The following is an 18,330-nucleotide window of genomic DNA, read 5'->3' as shown; positions in this document are numbered from 1 at the left end:
AGCATCGGGGGGGGGACCCGCTTACCTGTCTGCCGCAGAAAATTTCTTTTATCACCCCAGCCTTGCTCAGCAGAGCTTCCAGGCTGGGGGGCCCGCTCACCACGCTCGGGCAGAGCGTCCGCCATAGTGCATACCGCCCCCGCTTGCAGCCGGTGTGGAGCAGCCCGGGCCGGATGACGGGGGACGTCACTTCCGGTAGGAGCGGGCACTTCCGGCGGCAACCGCGACTTCCGGGTTGCGGCGGTGAGCGCGCCAGATATGAAAGGCTGGTGCGTCCAACAAGCTGGGGGACAGCTGCCAGGAAGAAAGAGACAGAGCCACTCCAAGAGTCATGTTGGAGGCACAGGCCTCAGGTACTGCTCCGGGAGATAACAGCACCAGCCACCATAAGGTAAGGAGGCCTGGGGTGGTTCTCCCTTACTTCTTTCCCCTAGGGCTCTTTTAAGGGGATTAGGGAGGCTGAGGGTCACACTGTGGGATCTTTTTGGTGATGGTCGTCCCTAGTAACACCCTCTGGTGGGGCAAGCTGTGCGGGCTGGGGAGCATTAGTAGGAGTGTATTTAAACTATGCTTTTATATTAAATTGCAGAAAGCCTCTGAGAACAAGGCAGCCCATATTTCCAAGAAGAGATGCCCTTCCTGCAAGGAGAATATGGGGGAAACTTGGACTAAACCCTTATGCAGAGAATGTCTCGAGAGTTTAGTAAAGGAACACACGGAAAGTCAGAACGCAGATTTAGCCACCTCTGTCAAGAAGCTTGCTAGCACTTTCCAATCCTTTAAGGATTTGTTTGCTAACATCCAGCTTCCACAGAGTTCCCCCCAGTCGGCACGGCAGGAAAATGCTCCAACACCGCAGTTACTACCCTCTACAAGTGGGGAGGCACCTGCGGGTTCTGAACATCAGGGGGAAGAATGCGATAGCACACCCCCCCCCCCCCAATTCCCAAGGGGAATCTGAGGCAGAGTGGTCGGATGGGGAATCCAACAGGACCTCTAGATACAAGCTGTCTCTAGAAGAGGTGGAGGGCCTGCTAGCGGCTATCCACACCACTCTAGGAATCCAGGAAGAGAAGAAAACCTTATCTTTACATGATCAGATGTACGCGGGTCTGGGCAAACCTAAGAAAAAGTTTTTCCCAGTACACGAAGTCCAAGTAGACACTATAAAAAGCGAGTGGCAGGACCCAGAAAGGAAACCCTTCTTTTCAGGGGCTCTGAAAAGAAGATTTCCTTTTTCTGAGGATGATTCGGCGGTCTGGAACAAATCACCTAAACTGGACGCAGCCTTTTCACGAGTCTCCAGGCATACGGACTTGGCTTTCGAGGATATGGGGTCACTCCCTGATCCCATGGACAAGCGAGCAGACTCCCTCCTGAAGAAAGCCTGGGACTCAGCTCTAGGAAACCTTAAACCTGCTATGGCAATTACGGTAGTAGCCAGAAACATGGAGTATTGGCTAACTCAGATAAAGGCATGATAAAAGAAAAGGAATTGGCAGCACTCCAGGTTGAGTCAAAATCCAGATTTATTGACTGGACATCCAAATATGACAATCGTGACAAGGTAGATGCGTTTCACACACTGACTGTGTGCTTAATCATTACTAGATTAGAGATTAGATATCTTTGTGGTAATAAAGCCCTCAGGCAGTTACAGGTTAATCTTAAACCTAAAACCCCTGAATCGTTCAATCAGATATAGGAAGTTCAGGATGGACTCTATCTATTCGATAAGGACCATCCTTCCCCCACAGTGTTATATGGCCTCGATAGATCTCAAGGATGCATACCTGCACAGTCCCATTGCAGAGAAAAGCCAAAAGTTCCTGAGGTTAGCCGTAAAAACAGGGGAGGACATTCAGCACTGGCAATTTCAGGCCCTCCCTTTTGGCCTTTCCTCGTCCCCCCGAATATTCACGAAGGTCATAGCAGAGACCTTGGCATTTATGCGACTACAAGGATTGTCGGTCATTGCGTACCTAGACGACCTGTTGTTGTTCGCCCACTCCCAAGAACAATTGTCCAGGGATCTCCGGGATGCAACACGGATTCTGGAAGACCTGGGTTGGTTACTGAATCTAGAAAAACCCTCCCTAGTACCAACACAAAGGATATTGTTCTTGGGGTACGAGAGACTCCAGGGTCCAAAAAATCTTCTTACCCCCAGACAAAAAGCAGAAGATAAACAAGGCGGTAGGACAGTTGCAAACAAACCAAGCGATCTCAGTCAGACAATCCATGTCTATACTGGGGTTACTAACAGCAGCTATCCCAGCAGTTCAGTGGGCAGGCCTGCATTTTCGTCCCTTGCAACTATTCATCCTGGAAGCTTGGGACCGCAGCCAGGATTCCCTGGATACTTTAATACAAATCCCAACCGCAGTAAAAAGATCCCTGTGGTGGTGGAGAAAAACCGAAAATCTATCGCAGGGCCTCTGTTGGGTTCAGATAGCCTCCACCATCATCACCACAGATGCAAGCGGCATAGGCTGGGGGGCCTATCTGGGCTCCAAGCTAACCCAGGGGACTTGGGGACTGGAGGAAGCAAAACAATCCTCCAATTGGAGGGAATTGAGGGCAGTAGAGCTAGCCCTCAGAGCCTTCCAGGAAGACTTGCAGGGTCACCGAATTCAGGTACGGTCAGACAATGCCACAGTGGTGGCATATTTAAACCGACAGGGGGGAACCAGAAGCAATCTCCTATGGGGTCTGGCAAAGAAGATCTTGCAATGGGCCGAGGTCCAAGTTCTCTCTCTTTCGGCAGTTCATCTCAAGGGAGAGTTAAATCAACTAGCCGACTTTCTCAGCAGAAAGACGGTAAGAGAAGGCGACTGGACGCTAAATCAGGAGGTGTTCAATGGAATTACCCAGAGATGGGGAATACCAAACATCGACCTGTTTGCCTCACGGCAGAACACGAAGACACCTCAATATTTTTCCCTGAGCAGATGGGACGGAGCTCTAGGGGTGGATGCTCTAGCTAAACCCTGGGTGTTCCCCAAATCCTATGCCTTCCCTCCACCGGTGCTAATACCAGCGGTCTTCAGGAGGAAAGTACGACGCTAATACTTATAGCACCACACTGGCCGAGGCGGCCGTGGTTCTCGACCCTAAAGCACCTAGCGGTAGAGCCCCCCTGGTTGTTACCAGTGAGAGAAGATCTCCTCTCCCAGGGACCAGTACTCTGTCCTCAGGCACAACATTGGAACCTTGCAGCTTGGCTACTGAAGAAGAACTGTTAAGGAGCAAGGGTTTCTCGGGCCAACTGGTGCAGACTCTGCTAGGAAGCAGGAAGAAAGAGACACAGAGCATCTACCTAAAAACTTGGAAGTTTTTTAGAAACTGGTGCAAAGCAAGCTCTTTAGACGCAGGAAGTACAGTGTCAGTACTCGAGTTCCTGCAAGAGGGGGCAAACAAGGGGTTAGCCATCAGCACCCTAAAAGGCCAAATTTCAGCCATTAGCGTATTCCTGGAAATGCCTTTAGCAAAGGATCCCTGGGTGATCCGTTTTTTCAAAGCCCTGAATAGGCAAAGACCAACAGGAAATCTCCCATTTCCAATGTGGGATTTGTCCTTAGTTTTACAGGCTCTCATTAAAGAGCCATTTGAGCCATTGGAGTCTTGTTCGGTGAGAAATTTAACCCTCAAGACAGTTTTTTTAGTGGCAATCACGACCGCCAGGCGGGTTAGTGAGCTAGAGGCCCATTCGGTTAAAGCACCTTTTTTACAAATTTTTGCAGATCGGGTTATTTTTAAGACCGATCCAGCGTTTCTACCCAAGGTAGTCTCGAGGTTCCACAGAGACCAGGAGATAGTTCTACCGACGTTTTGTTCAGATCCTGTGAGGGAACAGGAAATTAGTTTTCACAATTTAGATGTCAGAAGATGCGTTCTGCAATACCTAAACATCACGAAGGAGTTCAGGAAGTCAGACTCCTTTTTCGTTTTATTTAATAGTTCAAAGAAGGGTACTAAAGTGTTGTAGTATGGTAAGCAACGGGTTAAGTTGCTGTCTGCAAAATGTTACAATACTATGTATATGTCTGGGAGCTGGGTGTGGCTGAAGTTCAGTTCATGCGTGGTGTTCAGTGAATAAAGAAGCAACCTGTACAGCCTGGCCTGTGTTAATACACTACAATTTGGCGGCGAGGATGGCTAGCTTTCTGGATTTACCGGCTATCGGACCGTTTGATGTGTCTGGAGACCACACTAGTCTCTCACAGCGCTGGGACAAGTGGAAGAAGGGATTTCAGCTCTATGTTATAGCCACAGGAGTGACTGCACCTGCTCAGAAGAGAGCCATGCTGCTGCATCTAGCTGGATCACAAGTTCAGGACATTTTTGAAACCCTGGGAGCAACAGGGGAAGATTCGGACTATGAGACAGCCATGAATAGACTGAGTGAGTACTTTGAGCCAAAGAAAAATATTCCCTATGAAAGATTTAAGTTTAGACAGGCTGTGCAAGAACCGGGAGAAACCACAGACAGTTATGTGACTAGGCTGAAATATCTGGCAAAGTCTTGTGATTTTGGGACTGTAACTGAGGAGATAATCAGAGATCAGGTCATAGAGAAATGCACATCTGTGCACCTCAGGAGGAGATTATTGACAGAACCTAGTCTCACACTTACTAGTCTGCAGCAGATTGCAAGAGCCATTGAACTGTCTGAGCTCCAGGCTCTGCATATTGAAACCAATGACACTGCATCTGTCAATGCAGTCTCCAAACCTACCTATAATAATAGGAACTTCTGGAGTAGAAAAGAGAGTTTTCCGAAGAGGACTTTACATATAACCTGCAGTAAATGTGGCAGGGAGGGACACACATGTCAGGACTGCACTGTGGTACAGAATAAAATGTGCTATGCTTGTGGAAAGACAGGTCATTTTGCAGCTGTGTGTAGAAGTACAACCAGAGATAACAAACCCAAAGGACCATCAGCACAAGTAAATGTTATAGCTGAGGATAAAGAGAGTGCTTCTGACTGTGAATTTATATTCTCCCTGTGTTCTCTGCAAGCTGGGACATTAACCATTAAGATTGGAAATACAGATGTGTCAGTGCTGATTGACTCTGGAGCTACATGCAATGTTATGGACTTCGCTTCTTGGTACAGTCTTAAAGGCAGAGAAAATCACCTTAAATTGTGTAACACCACTAAACAGATTTATACTTATGGCTCCAGTACACCACTACAACTTAAAGGCAAATTCTATACCCCTGTGCAAACACATGAGACTGGTCCTCCATTGCAGACCGAATTCTATGTTGTAGATGGCACAGGGTCGCCTCTGCTTGGTCGTCAAACCGCTATGGCACTGGGGGTGTTAAAGTTTGGCCTTGATGTAGGCAGCGCAAGAGTGAATATGGTGTCTCCTGCTATTTCTGCATTGAAAGAGGAATTTAAAGATTGCTTCTCTGGGTTTGGAAAATTAAAGGATTTTCAGTTGGAGCTTCACATTGATCCACATGTAAAGCCTATTGCACAGCCAGTACGCAGACTTCCCTATAGCCTGAGATCACCTGTTGAGTAGTGATGTCACGAACCTAAAATTCGCCGTTCGCGAACGGCGAACGCGAACATCGGCAAATGTTCGCGAACCGGGAGAACCGCCATAGACTTCAATAGGCAGGCGAATTTTAAAACACACAGGGACTCTTTCTGGCCACAATAGTGATGGAAAAGTTGTTTCAAGGGGACTAACACCTGGACTGTGGCATGCCGGAGAGGGATCACGCAAAAAAAAGTTCTTAAAAATTATAATTTTTTGATAGAGAGCCAATTATTGGAAAAATTAAAAAAAAATAAAAATAAAAAATTTCTTTGGATTTAGCATCTGGGGGGTCTAAAAAGTGTACCTGTGAAGTTTCAGCTCTGTAGCATGTCCAGAACCCCTAAAAAACAGCATTTGTCTTATATTTTCAGGAATATGGCTTCTCTGCGGCTGGCTTTTTCTCTTGCAGGCATTTATCGGGCATTTTTTTAGGCAGGCATGTCATTTTTTGTATTTAGTGTCTGGGGGGTCTAAAAAGTGTACCTGTGAAGTTTCAGCTCTGTAGCATGTCCAGAACCCCTAAAAAACAGCATTTGTCTTATATTTTCAGGAATATGGCTTCTCTGCGGCTGGCTTTTTCTCTTGCAGGCATTTATCGGGCATTTTTTTTGGCAGGCATGTCATTTTTTGTATTTAGTGTCTGGGGGGTCTAAAAAGTGTACCTGTCAAGTTTCAGCTCTGTAGCATGTCCAGAACCCCTAAAAAACAGCATTTTTCTTATATTTTCAGGAATACGGCTTCTCTGCGGCTGGCTTTTTCTCTTGCAGGCATTTAGCGGGCATTTTTTTAGGCAGGCATGTCATTTTTTGTATTTAGTGTCTGGGGGGTCTAAAAAGTGTACCTGTGAAGTTTCAGCTCTGTAGCATGTCCAGAACCCCTAAAAAACAGCATTTGTCTTATATTTTCAGGAATATGGCTTCTCTGCGGCTGGCTTTTTCTCTTGCAGGCATTTATCGGGCATTTTTTTAGGCAGGCATGTCATTTTTTGTATTTAGTGTCTGGGGGGTCTAAAAAGTGTACCTGTCAAGTTTCAGCTCTGTAGCATGTCCAGAACCCCTAAAAAACAGCATTTTTCTTATATTTTCAGGAATACGGCTTCTCTGCGGCTGGCTTTTTTTCTTGCAGGCATTTAGCAGGCATTTTTTTAGGCAGGCATGTCATTTTTTGTATTCAGTGTCTGGGGGGTCTAAAAAGTGTACCTGTCAAGTTTCAGCTCTGTAGCATGTCCAGAACCCCTAAAAACAGCATTTTTCTTATATTTTCAGGAATACGGCTTCTCTGCGGCTGGCTTTTTCTCTTGCAGGCATTTATCGGGCATTTTTTTAGGCAGGCATGTCATTTTTTGTATTTAGTGTCTGGGGGGTCTAAAAAGTGTACTTGTCAAGTTTCAGCTCTGTAGCATGTCCAGAACCCCTAAAAAACAGCATTTTTCTTATATTTTCAGGAATACGGCTTCTCTGCGGCTGGCTTTTTTTCTTGCAGGCATTTAGCAGGCATTTTTTTAGGCAGGCATGTCATTTTTTGTATTCAGTGTCTGGGGGGTCTAAAAAGTGTACCTGTCAAGTTTCAGCTCTGTAGCATGTCCAGAACCCCTAAAAAACAGCATTTTTCTTATATTTTCAGGAATACGGCTTCTCTGCGGCTGGCTTTTTCTCTTGCAGGCATATATATCAGTGGTGGGTGGGCAGTGGCACAGTACACTCTCTGTGGACCTGACAGCAGTCACTGGCACCCAGGCAACTGCAATTTAAAAAATATATATATATTTTTTTACTTTGCAAGCTGCTGTGCCACTTTATATATCAGTGGTGGGTGGGCCGTGGCACAGTACACTCTCTGTGGACCTGACAGCAGTCACTGGCACCCAGGCAACTGCAATTTAAAAAATATATATATATTTTTTTACTTTGCAAGCTGCTGTGCCACTTTATATATCAGTGGTGGGTGGGCAGTGGCACAGTACACTCTCTGTGGACCTGACAGCAGTCACTGGCACCCAGGCAACTGCAATTTAAAAAAATATATATTTTTTTTTACTTTGCAAGCTGCTGTGCCACCTTATATATCAGTGGTGGGTGGGCAGTGGCACAGTACACTCTCTGTGGACCTGACAGCAGTCACTGGCACCCAGGCAACTGCAATTAAAAAATATATATATTTTTTTTTACTTTGCAAGCTGCTGTGCCACCTTATATATCAGTGGTGGGTGGGCACACAGTGGCACTGCAGTGGGCACAGTACACTCTGTGGACCTGACAGTAACTGGCAGCCCAGGCAACTGCAATAATAAAAAATATTTTTTTTTTTCAATTTATTGCAACAAGATGCTGTGCCACCGTATATATATCAGTGGTGGGCAGTGCACTGCAGTGGGTACAGTGCACTCTGTGGACCTGACACAGCACTCACTGCAATTATGACAGAGGAAAAAAAAAATATTTTTTAAAATGCAAGGTACTGTGCCTGTGCCACCCGAAATGTGTGTGGTGTGCACACAGTACAGTCTGTGGTGGGTCTGTGGCCTCTCACACACAGCGGGCAGGCAACTGCAGTGTACAATAGATATATATAGATATATATATAAGGAAAAAACTCTATTACCTTACCAGCCCTTAAAAGGGCTTTTGGGGACACTATATATATATATATATATATGTATATATATAAATAAAAAAAATCCTCAATTACCAGCCCTTAAAAGGGCTTTTGGGGACACTAGATAGATATAGATATATATATATATATATATATAAGAAGAAACAACTCAATTACCAGCCCTTAAAAGGGCTTTTGGGGACGCTAGGTATATATATATATATATATATATATATATATATATATATATATATAAAAAAAAAAAAAAACACAAATACCAGCCCTTAGAAGGGCTTTTTGGGGTGCTGATATTACAGCAGTAGTGGACCAAGAACACTGCAAGACCAGGAACACTGACTAACTGTCCCTAGCTTAACAGCAGCAGCAGCAGCAGCAGCTCTCTCCCTACTCTCACTACACACACTGCTTCAGAATGATCTAAGATGGATGCTGCCCTTGCTTATTTATAGGAGGTGGGAGGGTGTGGGAGGGAGGTATGCTGATTGGCTGGAAATGTGTCTGCTGACTGTAAAGTTCAGGGTCAAAGTTTGCCTCAATGATGTCTTATGGGGGGTGGACCGAACATCGCATATGTTCGCCGGCAGCGGCGAACGCGAACATGCTAAGTTCGCCGGGAACTGTTCGCCGGCGAACAGTTCTATACATCTCTACTGTTGAGCAAAAACTGGCAGAGCTGCTAGACCTTGACATTATCGAACCTGTGGATGGACCCACTCCGTGGGTATCGCCGTTAGTTGTGGTACCAACGGGCACAGATATTCGGATTTGTGTGGACATGAGATGTGCTAACCAAGCTGTGCAGAGAGAGAGACATCCAATTCCCACTATTGAAGATGTTCTACATGCAATGAATGGGGCAAGTGTCTTCAGTAAACTGTAAATGGGGTTATCATCAGATTGAACTGACCCCAGCATCTAGAGTCATCACTACATTTGCAAGCCATAAAGGTCTTTTTAGATACAAGAGGTTGATGTTTGGCGTATCGTCAGCACCGGAGGCCTATCAACATGTGATTCAGCAAGTGCTACATGGTTGTGAAGGCACACATAACATTTCTGATGATATAATTGGGTGGGGAACAAACACACAGGAGCACGATGAACGTCTCCGTGCAGTGCTAAATCGCTTGAAGGTGAAAGGATTAACATTAAATGAGAAGAAGTGCACATTTCAAATGAATAAAATGACTTTTATGGGCCATGTGCTGTCTGACAGGGGCATTGGTCCGGAGGACTGTAAAATTAGAGCTGTGTCTGATGCCAGAAATCCTGAAAACCCTGCAGAAGTACGCAGTTTTCTTGGGCTAGTGAATTACTGTGCTAAGTTTATTCCAGATATGGCGACTGTCAGTGAACCCTTGAGATTCTTGACTCGCAAAGCAGTCCCTTGGAAGTGGGGCCTTTTGGAACAAGGTGCATTTAATGAACTTAAGAGACGGCTGACTTGCGCCACAACTTTGGCTTATTTCAATCCTACTGCACACACCCAAGTTATTGTCGATGCTAGCCCTGTGGGGTTAGGCGCCATCTTGGTCCAGAGACAGTGCACAGGCGATTACAGACCTATTCAGTATGCAAGCAGATCCCTTACTGATGTAGAGCGGCGTTATTGTCAGACCGAGAAAGAAGCTTTGGCTGTTGTTTGGGGATGTGAAAGGCTTCACACATATCTCTATGGACTTGATTTTGAAATCATCACTGACCACAAGCCTCTGGAAGTGATATATTCGCCACGATCAAAACCATCCGCCAGAATTGAACGATGGGTTCTCAGATTGTTACCGTATCGATTTACAGTGCGGTACAGACCTGGACCGACTAATGCAGCAGATGCACTTTCCAGATTGCCTCAGTCTTCAGCACCTGTTCATAACCTAGCAGAAGAGTACATTCGTTTTGTGGCTACTAATGCCATGCCTCAGGCATTGACACCGCGGGAGGTTGAAGAATTGTCATCTGTGGATCCGGAAATTGCTCGGTTGAGAAAATGTGTAAGACAGGGGGTTTGAGTGGATTGTGACCCAAGCTATCACAGAATCAAACAAGAGCTGAGTATTGCAGGACAACTAGTTTTACGTGGCAATCGTATTGTGATGCCTAAAGACTTACGGAAACGTACATTACATTTAGCCCATGAGGGCCATCAAGGCATTGTTCGCACCAAACAAAGATTACGTGAGAAAGTCTGGTGGCCAGGAATTGACAAGGATGTGGAACGTTTGGTTTCTTCATGTCGAGCATGTCAGTTGGTGGGCAGCAAACCTAAACCAGAACCAGTAACTCACACTGTTCTACCTGAGGGACCATGGGAAGATTTAGCCATTGATCTGTGTGACATTCCATCTGGACACCATCTTTTAGTTGTTGTGGACTATTATTCAAGGTGGTAAGAGGTGGTAGTTCTCACTAAAGCTACATCATCAACTGTAATTGAGGGGTTGGAGAGCATCTTTGCGTCTCATGGGTTGCCTAAACGGATGGTGAGTGATAATGGTGCCCAATTTACTTCTCAGGAATTTCAGGATTACCTGAAATCAAATGCTATTGAACATCATCGTACAACTCCATACTGGCCACAGGCTAACAGGGAAGTGGAACGCCAGAATCGAACCTTGCTAAAAGCTTTGCGAATTGCTCATTTAGAGAGAAGAGACTGGAAAAAGGAACTGTGGTGTTTTCTTTTAGCTTATCGCACAACTCCGCATACTGTCACGGGAGTTAGTCCGGCGGAACTTCTTTGTGGTCGTCAATTCAGGACAAAATTGCCAGACATTGGGGGTCCTCCTACGAGTCAGAAACCTTTTCGGCACATTGATGAGGAAAGGAAGACCCGGGCTGAACAGTATGCAAACCACCGCCGCCATTGTCAACCCAGTGGCCTTCAACAGGGTGATAAGGTGTTGCTTCAAAATGATCGGTTTAACAAACTGGATCCGTCCTTTGAACCTGAGCCTTATGTTGTAAAGGAGAAAAGAGGTACTCAAGTGGTTTTAGAGGATTTAGATGGACACACAAAAGTGCGTAATTCCTCATTTGTGAAGAAATTTATTGAGCCAGAAGGTCAAGTATTGGAAGACGGCGAACAGGCAAAGAGTAGCGATGGTACTGCCAGTGATCCAGACTTCAATCCACAACCATCCACATCGGAATGGCTACGAGAAAAAGAGCAACTAATCCACCGGCCTACCTTAAGGACTATGTGTATAGTCAGGAGTTTATAGTTTAAATTTTAGTTGTTCATACATGCATTTTGTTAATCTTATTAATCCGTTGTGCATGTTATGTTTTATTCAAAGAGAGGAGGGAATGTAGTATGGTAAGCAACGGGTTAAGTTGCTGTCTGCAAAATGTTACAATACTATGTATATGTCTGGGAGCTGGGTGTGGCTGAAGTTCAGTTCATGCGTGGTGTTCAGTGAATAAAGAAGCAACCTGTACAGCCTGGCCTGTGTTAATACACTACAAGCGTCCAGATGCTCAATAGCCAGATGGCTTAGACTAATCATCAGTGATGCTTATAGGCTTTCCGGTAAGGAGGTCCCTATGGGTATTAAGGCGCACTCTACAAGAGCAATGGCAGCCTCTCAGGCGGAAAGAGCTGGTGCTACCCCGGAGCAGATCTGTCGGGCAGCAACTTCGTCCAGCTACACAACTTTTTCCAAACACTACAGACTGGACCTACTATCCGCTAAAGATCAGGCTTTTGGGCGAAAAGTCCTGCAATCGGTAGTCCCACCCTGAAAGTAAGTACTCTCTTATCCTCTCAGAAGTGCCTGTCCTGAAAGACGACAAGGGAAAATTAAAGTTACTTACTGGTAACGTCTTTTCCAGTAGTCTTTCAGGACAGCACTAATACCCACCCGAAGAAGGTCTGAATATAAGATGATCAGAGGTTGGAGGTTAGTATGATATATCTTTGTGTCTCCCCAGTGGCCGGAGGTACTCTTAAAGAACCGAGGCAGCCAGCTGGAGGAAGGCTTAAAACCAATAAATTGGGGCGGTGTTTCCTAAGAAGGGAGGAGCCTGGTTCTCTCGGAAGTGCCTGTCCTGAAAGACTACTGGAAAAGACGTTACCAGTAAGTAACTTTAATTTTTTTTACACTGGGAAAACATGGAAAATCTACTGACGGAACATATTTTTTACTGAGAACCTGAAATAATACAGAAACTCCTACAGAAAGCCGGAGGAGAGATAGGGATAGGAAGGGGGGAGAGGGAGGTGGTCGTGGGTGCCGGCGGACATGGATCATTCACAGCAGAAGCGGCCCGTAGGCAGCGCGTGTTCCCACTTGCAGATGGAAGTGCAGGATTATGTATATATATCCTAATCACAGCTGCCACCCTGTAAAGTTTATGTGAAACCTCACTTTTTAAAACAACCCATTCAGTTTAAAATAGAAATGAAAGGCAAAACATTTGTTTATAGATCTAAAAAAAAAAATTATAAACACCTATTTTTAAAGTGATCGCATACCCACTGTTTTTAGCTGCATAATGAACTCAGAGAGCTAGGGGAAGAGAAACAGTAGCACACTGAGCTTCCCAGTATATGGCTGTGCAGGGAAGGAGGGGGAAGGCTTTCAAGACAAGTCTGTACATTGGAGGAGAGCAGGCTGAGTTCCCAGCATACAGTATCTCACAAAAGTGAGTACACTCCTCGCATTTTTGTAAATATTTTATTATTTCTTTTCATGTGACAACACTGAAGAAATGACACTTTGCTACAATGTAAAGTAGTGAGTGTACAGCTTGTATAACAGTGTAAATTTGCTGTCCCCTCAAATAACACACAGCCATTAATTTCGAAACCGCTGGCAACAAAAGTGAGTACACCCCTAAGTGAAAATGTCCAAATTGGGCCCAATTAGTCATTTTCCCTCCCCAGTTTAATTTAACTTGTTAGTGTTACAAGGTCTCAGGTGTGAATGAGGAGCAGGTGTGTTACATTTGGTGTTATCGCTCTCACTCCCTCTTACTGGTCACTGGAAGCTCAACATGGCACCTCATGGCAAAGAACTCTCTGAGGATCTGAAAAAAAAAAGAATTGTTTTAATACATAAAGATGGCCTAGGCTATAAGCAGATTGCCAAGACCCTGAAACTGAGCTGTAGCACGGGGCCAAGACCATACAGCAGTTTAACAGGACAGGTTCCACTCAGAACAGGCCTTGCCATGGTCGACAAAAGAAGTTAAGTACACATGCTCAGTGTCATATCCAGAGGTTGTCTTTGGGAAGTAGATGTATTAGTGCTGCCAGTATTGCTGCAGAGGTTGAAAGGGTGGGGGATCAGCCTGTCAGTGCTCAGACCATACGCCGCACACTGCATCCAATTGGTCTGCATAGCTGTGGTCCCAGAAGGAAGCCTCTTCTAAAGATGATGCACAAGAAAACCCGAAAACAGTTTGCTGAAGACAAGCAGACTGGACATGGATTACTGGAACCATGTCCTGTTGTCTGATGAGACCAAGATAAACTTATTTGGTTCAGATGGTGCCAAGCATGTGTGGCGGCAACCAGGTGAGGAGTAGAAAGACAAGTGTGTCTTGCCTACAGTGAAGCATGGGGGTGGGAGTGTCATGGTCTGGGGCTGCATGAGTGCTGCCTGCACTGGGGAGCTACAGTTCATTGAGGGAACCATGAATGCCAACATGTACTGTGACATACTGAAGCAGAGCATGATCCCCTCCCTTCGGAGACTGGGCTGCAGGGCCGTATTCCAAGATGATAACGACGCCAAACACACCTCCAAGTAAACCACTGCCTTGCTAAAGAAGCCGAGGGTAAAGCTGGTGGACTGGCCAAGCATGTCTCCAGACCTAAACCCTATTGAGCATTTGTGGGGCATCCTCAAACAGAAGGTGGAGGAGCGTAAGATCTCTAACATCCACCAGCTCTGGTATGTCTTCATGGAGGAGTGGAAGAGGACTCCAGTGGCAACCTGTGAAGCTCTGGTGAACTCCATGCCCAAGAGGGTTAAGGCAGTGCTGGAAAATAATAGTGGCCATACAAAATATTGACACTTTGGGCCCAATATGGACATTTTCACTTAGGGGTGTACTCACTTTTGTTGCCAGCAGTTTAGATATTAATGGCTGTGTGTTGTTATTTTGGGGGGGATAGCAAATTTACACTGTTCTACAAGCTGTACACTCACTACTTTCCATTGTAGCAAAGTGTCATTTCTTCAGTGTTGTCACATGAAAAGCTATAGTAAAGCATTTACAAAAATGTAAGGGGTGTACTCACTTCTGTAGCTAGAGATCTGACCACAGTGTGTTCTCGTGCCTAGAGGGGTCAGTTTTTAATAGGGAAGCAAAGGGACTGGTAGGAACATCAGGGATTTCACACAAATGAAAGCAATACAGAGAGACCAGGAATTTTTCTCATACAAGTACATGGTACAGCAGGCACATCAGGAATATGAAATGCTGGGTTTACATATTCTTTAACTTGTCTCCACACTGTAGAAGAATAATACAGCAGAAACAAAGGAAGAAGTTCCGCAGCATTTATCAGCTACAGTCCAGGTTACACTATCATGTTTCAATTAATGTTACCAAACAATTTAATATCTTTTGAAAGCATATGTCAAATATTTTTTTCTAGTGTTGAATAGAGTTGCAAGGGAGTACAACTTTGACAGGGGTTCTAGCCTTTCCCTACTTAAAGAATACCTAAGGCAAAACCTTTTTTTTTTAAAGTTTTGATTAGAGTAGAGATGGATTAGAACACCTGTCAGGGTTTATTGTTGCCTGTGCAGCAATAAATTCATCCTATCAATTTGTCCTGTTTATCATTATCTTTGAAAATGAAAGTAGAAGTCTCAAATTTTAGGTTGTTCCCTATAAAGTAATAGTGGGGAATTCTTTCCAATGGGGACACTAGTTCTGGTGACATGGGAGCTCCCAAGAAATTTCCTTTATTTGAAAGGATTTCCACTCACTTCCTGTTTGCCTATGGGACAGGAAGTGAAGTCAAATCTCTGCAATGGGTCACAGATGACATAAAAAAATCTGACAGGGGTTATAACCATCATTTGCTCTATCCAATGTAGCAAGTGAGGAGGAAACTGCGACCAGCGTAGTTATGGCTGATATACTGTTTCTTTAAGTTTGCTGCTTATTTTGAGGTTCTCCTGAAGAGTGGCGTGTTGGATTGTGGGATATATAGTCCAGAGGAGGATGAAGATTGTGCAAAGTGGGCCGGATGGAACTATACTCCCAGAGAGCTGTGGGTTCTGCGCGGGATTATGGGAGAGTCTATCAATAAGGGGCGGAGTCGGATATTCGCTCTCTTGCCTCAGGGACCGCGTGTGAGGTGGACAGAACCGGAGACCTGCTGCGGGGAGCAGAGCGAGCAAGGCCGTGGCCTAGTGCGGAGACACCTGGGAGAGGTGGCGGATCTTTGTGGAGGGAGGAGTGACTGGTCTGATGTGGAGGACTGTCGGAGAGAGGAGTCAGAGGATCGGGTGAGAGATACCTAATTGTATTGAGCACAGCAGCTCACGGACACAGAGAACGGGCCTGTGATGCAGTACAATTTACAAAGGGAACTATAACATAGCGGGGCGGTTGCCATAAGACACTGCTGATTTTGCCTAGTGCGTGGTGAACCGGAAGGCTGCAACTGTATACGCACAGTGAATTATACTGATATTATTTAGTCAGATCCTGGATACAAGTACCCATTTTTCCCTTTGGATTACATATATCATTCATGGAATGATTTGAGCTCCTGCTGCCGGCGAAGATTAGCAAGGCCTTGCTCAGGAAGAGACTCACCATTTAATTCAGAGACAAAGGGGGCCCCCTATAGGCGAGTGCACTCTTCAAGGTTATATCTAAGATTGTTGAATATGAGGGGAATATCATAACAAAGCAATAAATAAATATAATACATCAGGCAGTGGGCTTGTACGGAGATAATAATAACATAGAAGCATAGTAATATAGCAGTAATTATTGTACATCAGTACATTGGAGCCCACTGCCTACAAAAAGGTACAAAAATGGGGGAACGGTAAAAGAAGGGGGGAAAATGGGACTTTAAATGAAGTGTGAGGACATGCAGTTGGTAATAATTGTTTAGAGAACATTGATAAAAAATAAAACAGGTTTATTATTACATATAAACTTGTGTAACATTGCATCAATTGCATAGTACATGCATATTGTATTGGCAGATCATGGTACAGTACAGAGCATAATATCGAAAACACATGATGTAATAGACTTGTACATAGGTTCCTTGGTAGCTATGGGTACATATTGTAGAATCCAAATCGTAGTAGAGTAGATGCATCGATAAAAAGCTCGACGCGTTTCGTGGACATGACCACTTTATCAAGAACAGGTGCATCATAGAATATATATAAATATACAGCAGTAGAATCAGTATGCAAGACTAAGAGAACATCATGTAGCTTGGGTCAAGAGGGCAACATGTCCACACCGGGAGCTGAGGGAGTCCAACCAGCAGCCACATGGGGTACATCAAGAGGACATTCATAGAGAGGAAGTGTATCCAAGATATTAACAAGGGGGCGGTTTCAAAATAGCAGTCACCAAAGTAATCTGTAAGGGTGAGTACAAAAATATGAATAAATATTCAAAAAATGTTGACATTAATAGTAGTGTGACTTAAAGAATGATAGGTAAAGAAGGTTTCTTACAAAAAGGTAGGATACCAAAACAGTGATGTAAGTGGCCTATGCCAAAGAGGTATGGTGATAAGTATGGGGAAAAAGTGAACATAGAGAAGATAGGTATGGAGTACCATAGGAACCAATAGGCATTGACATAGAAAGAGTACCACTGCCAAGAGACCCAATAATGAGAGTGAGACCAGAAAAGCTAGTGAACAAAAAGGGGGGGGGAGTGTCCAAATCAAGTACCCGAGTCAGTCATGGTTGAGCTCCCAGCGTCACGTCCACGCTTGCAGTGGGAAGGAAGTCGTCGCCTCCCGGACAAAGCATCATCCCGGAAGGCGGCGAACAATCCTCCCCATATAGGGGCGCGAGATGGAATCACGTGCCGAGCGTAGTGGCGTCAACAGACGTCACGCGTGCGGCAGTGATGGCGTGACGCCGATGCGCCGTGATAGGACCGCCCACATCGCCCGCGTCCAAACAGGGCGAAGGGGGAGGAGGGGGGCCGCCAGAGCGCATCGCAGCTCCCGGCATGGAACAATGGAGGATTGTTCGCCGCCTTCCGGGATGATGCTTTGTCCGGGAGGCGACGACTTCCTTCCCACTGCAAGCGTGGACGTGACGCTGGGAGCTCAACCATGACTGACTCGGGTACTTGATTTGGACACTCCCCCCCCCTTTTTGTTCACTAGCTTTTCTGGTCTCACTCTCATTATTGGGTCTCTTGGCAGTGGTACTCTTTCTATGTCAATGCCTATTGGTTCCTATGGTACTCCATACCTATCTTCTCTATGTTCACTTTTTCCCCATACTTATCACCATACCTCTTTGGCATAGGCCACTTACATCACTGTTTTGGTATCCTACCTTTTTGTAAGAAACCTTCTTTACCTATCATTCTTTAAGTCACACTACTATTAATGTCAACATTTTTTGAATATTTATTCATATTTTTGTACTCACCCTTACAGATTACTTTGGTGACTGCTATTTTGAAACCGCCCCCTTGTTAATATCTTGGATACACTTCCTCTCTATGAATGTCCTCTTGATGTACCCCATGTGGCTGCTGGTTGGACTCCCTCAGCTCCCGGTGTGGACATGTTGCCCTCTTGACCCAAGCTACATGATGTTCTCTTAGTCTTGCATACTGATTCTACTGCTGTATATTTATATATATTCTATGATGCACCTGTTCTTGATAAAGTGGTCATGTCCACGAAACGCGTCGAGCTTTTTATCGATGCATCTACTCTACTACGATTTGGATTCTACAATATGTACCCATAGCTACCAAGGAACCTATGTACAAGTCTATTACATCATGTGTTTTCGATATTATGCTCTGTACTGTACCATGATCTGCCAATACAATATGCATGTACTATGCAATTGATGCAATGTTACACAAGTTTATATGTAATAATAAACCTGTTTTATTTTTTATCAATGTTCTCTAAACAATTATTACCAACTGCATGTCCTCACACTTCATTTAAAGTCCC

The sequence above is a fragment of the Pelophylax lessonae genome (genome assembly GCF_965119305.1).
Source record: "Pelophylax lessonae genome assembly, chromosome: 12".
Lineage (NCBI taxonomy): Eukaryota > Metazoa > Chordata > Amphibia > Anura > Ranidae > Pelophylax > Pelophylax lessonae.
Note: the sequence above shows the minus strand (reverse complement) of the source record.